Genomic DNA, 7058 nt, shown 5'->3' with positions numbered 1-7058 from the left:
TTAACACTACAGGTGAAACTTGAGGACATTATGCTAAATGAAATAAACCATTCAGAAAGACAAATATGGCATGATTTCATTTATATGAGGTATCTAAAGTAGTCAAATTTGTATCAAAGAGTGCAATGGTAGTTGTCAGGTATTCAGGAAAGCGACCACTGCTGCTATTCAGTCGCTCAGTCATGTCTGACTCTTTGCGACCCATGGACTGCAGCACAATAGCCTTCCCTGTCTTTCACCATCACCCAAGGCTTGCTCAAACTCAAGTCCATCAAGTCTGTGATGCCATCCAACCATCTCATCCTTTGTTGTCCCCTTCTCCTCCTGCCTTCAATCTTTTCCAGCATCAGGGTCTTTTCCAATGAGTTGGCTCTTCCCATCAGGTGGCCAAAGTAGTGGAGTTTCAGCTTCAGCATCAGTCCTTCCAATGAATATTCAGGACTGATTTCCTTTAGGATTCACTGGTTTGATCTCTTGCAGTACAACGGATTCTCAAGAGTCTTCTCCAACACCACAGTTCAAAAGCATAAATTCTTCGGTGCTCAGCCTTCTTTATAGTACAACTCTCATATCCATACATGACTATTGGAAAAACCAGAGATTTGACTAGACAGAACTTTGTTGGCAAAGTAATGTCTCTGCTTTTTAATACGCCATCTAGGTTTGTCATAGATTTTCTTCCAAGGAGCAAGTGTCTTTTGATTTCATGGCTGCAGTCACTGTCCACAGTGATTTTGGAGACCAAGAAAATAAAGTCTGTCACTGTTTCCATTGTTTCCCTATTTGCCTTGAAGTGACCGGACCAGAGGCCATGATCTTTGTTTCTTGAATTTCTTTGTTTTTTGAATCTTTGTTTCTTGATCTTTGTTTCTTGAATTCTTGGTTTTAAGCCAATTGTTTTTTTACTCTCCTCTTTCACCTTCATCAAAAGGTTCTTAAGCTCCTCTTTGCTTTCTGCCAAAGGGTGGTGTCATCTACGTATCTGAGGTTATTGATATTTCTCCCAGCAATCTTGACTCTGGCTTGTGATTTATCCAGCCTGGAATTTCACATGATGTACTCTTCACATAAGTTAAATGAGCAGGGTGACAACATACAGCCTTGAGGTATTCCTTTCCCAATTTTGAACCAATCCATTGCTCCATGTTTGGTGTGAACTGTTGCTTCTTGACTTGTATGCAGGAGATAGGTAAGGTGGTCTTGGATTCCCATGCTAAGAATATTCCATAGTTTGCTGTGATCCACACAATCAAAAATAACACCCAGTTGTGGATGTGACTGGTGATGGAAGTAAAGTGTGATGCTGTAAAGAGCAATATTGCATAGGAACCTGGAATGTTAGGTCCATGAATCAAGGCAAATTTGAAGTGGTCAAACAGGAGATGGCAAGAGTGAACATCTACATTTTAGGAATCAGTGAACTAAAATGGACTGGAATGGGTGACTTTAATTCAGATGACAATTATATCTATTACTGTGAGCAAGAATTCCTTAGAAGAAATGGAGTAGTCATCATAGTAAACAGAGCCTGAAATGCAGTACTTGGAAGTAATCTCAAAAATTGCCTAATGACCTCTGTTCCTTTCCAAGGCAAACCATTCAATATCACAGTAATCCAACTCTATGCCCCGACCAGTAATGCTGAAGAAGTTGAAGTTGAACAGTTCTGTGAAGACCTACAAGACCTTCTAGAACTAACACCCAAAAAAGATGTCCTTTTCATTATAGGGGGCTGGAATGCAAAAGTAGGAAGTCAAGAGATACCTGGAGTAACAGGGAAATTTGGCCTTGGAGCACAAAACAAAGCAGGTCAAAGGCTGACAGAGTTTTGTCAAAAGAACGCACTGGTCATAACAAACGCCCTTTTCCAACAACACAAGAGATGACTCTACACATGGACATCACCAGATGGTCAATACCAAAATCAGATTGATTATATTCTTTGCAGACAACGATGGACAAGCTCTATACAGTCAGCGAAAACAAGACCAGGAGCTGACTGTGTCTCAGATCATGAACTCCTTATTGCCAAATTCAGACTTAAATTGAAGGAAGTAGAGAAAACCACTAGACCATTCAGGTATGACCTAAATCAAATCCATTATGATTTTACAGTGGAAGTGACAAATAGATTCAAGGGATTAGATCTGATAGACAGAGTGCCTGAAGAACTATGGACAGAGGTTTGTGACATTGTACAGGAGGCAGAGATCAAGACCGTCCCCAAGAAAAAGAAATGCAAAAAGGAAAATGGCTGCCTAAGGAGACCTTACAAATAGCTGAGAAAAAAAGAGAAGCTAAAGGCAAAGGAGAAAAGGAAAGACATACCCATTTGAATGCAAACTTCCAAAGAATAGCAAGGAGAGATAAGACACCCTTCCTCAGTGATCAATGCAAAGAAATAGAGGAAAACAATATAATGGGAAAGACTAGAGATCTCTTCAAGAAAATTAGAGATACCAAGGGAACATTTCATACAAACATGGGCACAATAAAGGACAAAAATGTATGGACCTAGCAGAAGCAGAAAATATTAAGAAGAGGTGGCAAGAATACACAGAAGAACTATACAAAAAAGATCTTTATGACCCAGATAATCATGATGGTGTGATTACTCACCTAGAGCCAGACATCCTGGAATGTGAAGTTAAGTGGGACTTATGAAGCATCACTATGAACAAAGCTACTGGAGGTGATGGAATTCCAGTTGAGCCATTTCAAATCCTAAAAGATGATGCTGTGAAAGTGCTGCACTCAATATGCCAGCAAATTTGGAAAACTCAACAGTGGCCAAGGACTGGAAAAGGTCAGTTTTCATTCCAATCCCAAAGAAAGGCAATGCCAAAGAATGCTCAAACTATCACACAATTGAACTCATCTCACATGCTAGCAAAGTAATGCTCAAAATTATCCAAGCCATACTTCAACAGTATGTCAACCATGAACTTCCAGATGTTCAAGCTGGATTTAGAAAAGATAGAGGAACCAGAGATCAAATTTCCAACATCCGTTGAATCATTGAAAAAGCAAGTGAGTTCCAGAAAAACATATACTTCTGCTTTATTGACTATGTCAAAGCCTTTGACTGTGTGGATCACAACAAACTGTGGAAAATTCTTAAAGAGAAGGACATGAGTTTGAATAAGCTCCGGAGTTGGTTATGGACGGGGAAGCCTGGCATGCTGCAGTCCATGGGGTCGCAAAGAGTCGGACATGAATGAACGACTGAACTGAACTGAACACTGTTTTTCCGAAATACTGGCTGGGAGGGGGACATAGAAAGTTACTATTCATTGCTCATTCAGTTTCAGATAAGCAAGATTAATTAATTCAAGATCTGCTGTATAACATTGTATCTACAGGCAATGATAATATATTGTACACTAAAAAATGTAATAAGGCTTTCCTGGTGGCTCAGCTGGTAAAGAATCTGCCTGCAATGCAGGAGACCTGGGTTTGATCCCTGGATCAGGAAGATCCTCTGGAAAAAGGAATGGCAACCCACTCCAGTATTCTTGCCTGGAGAATCCCATGGACAGAGGAGTCTGGCGGGTTACAGTCCATGGCAGTAGCTAAGAGTTGGACACAACTTAGTGACTAACACACAGACAAATGTATTAAGACAATAGATCTTATTTTAAAGTTTATCAAAATAAAATAAAAATTCAAAAAGACATGCTATATAAGCATGATGACAAAGAAAGATTGAAAGTAAATGAAATATAAATATGTACTACACAGAAGATCTAAGAAAGCTAAGATAGTTATTTCAATATTAGAAAAATAATAGTTATGTTGGATATTTTGAAATCACTTTATTGGAAAATAGAAAATATGTTAAACATCTTTATTCATTATGTATTTGCAAATTAAAGACAACAATGAGATATCATTATATAACCACCAAAATGACTGAAACTAACCATCTGAAAACATCAAATTTTGGCAAGGATATGGAACAACTAAAACTCCCATACATAGTGGGAGTGTAATATGGCACAAATACTTTGAAAGTAGTTTTTCAGTTTTTCATAAATCTAGATATATACCTAACCTACTACCTAACACTTCTGCTTTTAAAAATTTCCCAAGGAAAATGAAAAAATATGATTACGTGGTAACTTGAACACAAATGTTTATAGCAGCTTCTTTCATAATAATAAAGAACTGAAAAGAAGCCAGATGTTCACAGTTGAATGTATAAATCAACAGCAGTTTATTAATATAGCTATATAACATTTGGTGATAAAAAGGAATGAACATAGGTACACACATCAAATATAAGTGCCTCTCAAAAGAGGCTTCACTGAAAGTGCTTACATGTATGATTCCATTATTTGAAGTTCTAAAATAGGCAAAATCAACATGTAGCAAAAAGCAGAAGAACAATGGTTGCCCCTAGGGCATGAGAATGAGGCTAATTGCAAAGAGACCTGAAAAACCTTTTTGTATGATCCAGTAGGCCAATTCCTGGTTATATACCTTAGAGAAATGAAACTTTATGTTCATATAAAAACTTATCCATGAATGTTCATATCTGCTTTGTTCAAAATTGCCAAAAACCTGGAAACAATCAAAATGTCCTCCAATAGGCCAAGGGTTAAACAAACTGTGGTACATCCACACAATGGAATACTACTCAACAATAGAATGTAACTATTGATACACACAACAATCTTGATGAACCTCAAAAGCAGTATGTTTAGTGATAGCAGCCAGCCTCAAAAGCTGACAGACTTAATGAATCTACTTACAAGACATGTGGGAAAGGTAGTTTTTTAAGAGATGGAAACCAGAGCAGCGGTTGTCAAGGACTAGGTTTGAAGAAAGAGTTTGACAGCTATTGAGAGTTTAAAGTACTCTATAACATCACGATCTTTTTGGGTAGCTAAGGGGCCTGCAGGGGCCTTGGGTGGACACAAATTTATCCTCAAGGGCATGCCCTGGATGACAGCCAGCAGAGTCATAAGAAATTGCAACTGAGATGACTTCCCCAAAGGCCCTGGCAATTTAAGTCTCTTCTGCCTCCCAGCTCCTTCCTCTTATGGGTCCGTTAGATAGAAGTCCCACAGAGTTTACCAAAACTCTGCTGGTTTATTTATTTTATTTTCTTTATTTGGTTTCGAATTGACCAATTTGGCCTTATCCAGGGAACCTCAGAAACACTTAAACCTGTGGGCCCCAAGAACAGCTGTAAGTCCCAGACCCTGCTGCCTTCTCCCTGCCTGCCCCTGCCCTGACCTCCTGTGTGGCCCTCCAGGCGTGCTTTGTACCTCCTCCAGGACTCATGAGTAATAAACTTCTCCATTTCGCTTTCCCTTGCGGTCTTTGTTGAATTTTGGCTCCCCATCCAACTCTCCACCCAGGGCTCTATTTCACCAACATTCTTTTTACAAAAATCAAGCACTTAAACAGGGACTGCTGTACCACACCAGGGACTTGCTGGGTTGGTGGAGCTATTCCATGTCCTGAATGTGGTAGTGAATGCACACATGTATACATGTGCTAAATTCATAGAACTGGACTCCAAAAGATGTTGATTTTATTGCATAATATAAGAAAACAAAAAACAAAAAAGAAATATCACAGTGCCATGGACTGCATACAGAACTAACCTTACTACTTAGTAAGTTTTTATTTTAGCACAGGTATACTTTTATATGGGCTTCCCTGGTGGCTCACTGGTAAAGAATCCACCCACCAATGCAAGAGAAGCAGATTCGATCCCTGGGTCAGGAAGATCCCCTGGAGAAGGAAATGGCAACCCACTCCAGTATTCTAGCCTGGGAAATTTCATGGACAGAGGAGCCTGGCAGGCTATAGTCCATGGGGTCGCTAAAGAGTCAGACATGACTGAGTGAGTAAGCGATGTGTTTTCATATATTTTAAAAAGATCTTTTATGTTGTGTATTATATATATAATATATATGTAATTTCCTCTAATTCTTCTACCATTATTCTGAAATGGTGGGCAGGTATTATGTTCTCATTATTTAAAATGAAATTAAAGGTCAGTAAAAGGCTAGTTCCTTATCAGTGAAGCAGCAGTCTGCATAAAGCTTCTTACTAATCAAATCCAAGCTACCTAAGGCATAAAGAAATAGCATTAATTTTAAAACGTGGGTCTCAGACATGATGACTACTCCAGTTTTCTAGGCTAAAGCTCCATTTCCACGGTGATATGCAAATCGAGTGGCCGGAGGCAGAGCCTGGTCCCTCGAAAGTCACATATGCAAAATGAGGGTGGTGGCATGGACCCTGGCCGGGAGCCCTCCATTGCTAAGTGACAGCTTGCTCCTGCAGGTTGCCAAGCAGGGCATCTCCTGGCATCTCTAAAGGCACACGACCAAAAAGTCAACTGGTGACCCCACGTGACCCTGATTCTGACTTTGCATAATTGCAGGTTGTGTCCTGCCCACCCCATCGCCATCCCGCCGCGGTCTAGACCCTTGCCCCATGGGCATCTAGGCCCTACCCCCATGGGAACCCCTGTCAAGCACACTGTCCACCATCCCTGCATCTCACGCCTGGGGGCGGTCGGTCACCTTGGCACCTTCACCTTACCATGACGCTGCCCTCTCGGTCTTGAGCGTCACCACCAGGACCCCGGTCCCTCTAGGGACTTGGCCTGCCTCCTACTTGCTCAGAGCCAATGGGGGAGCCTTCTTTCCCCGGCCTCCCCCCAGACCCCACTCCACCGCAACCTTGGTGCAGCCAGCCTCTCCCACCAGGGCCACTGCATGCGCTGTCACCATGGGTGACCACTCCTCTCTGCCTGCCATCCCCGACTCCATCTGTACCCACAACACTCCCCGTCTGCTCCAGCCAGACCCCCGACCCCCACCTCTCCGGAGGGGTGTCCCACAACCTCCTCCCAGGCCAAGTGACTGAAGCACACACACGGATGTCTTAAAACACTTTGATTGATTCGACATGACTGGGCCCGAGGCACCAGGCTGTGCAGTAGGTCAGTGAGCAGGCCTGGCACCCGACAGCCGGGGGGAGGCCCGTCCTGGAGCTGGGTACCCGGGACTCAAGACCCGGGTGTGGTTGAGCAG

The sequence above is a fragment of the Cervus canadensis genome, chromosome X (genome assembly GCF_019320065.1).
Source record: "Cervus canadensis isolate Bull #8, Minnesota chromosome X, ASM1932006v1, whole genome shotgun sequence".
NCBI classification, from domain to species: Eukaryota; Metazoa; Chordata; class Mammalia; order Artiodactyla; family Cervidae; genus Cervus; species Cervus canadensis.
This window is presented reverse-complemented; position numbering follows the sequence as displayed.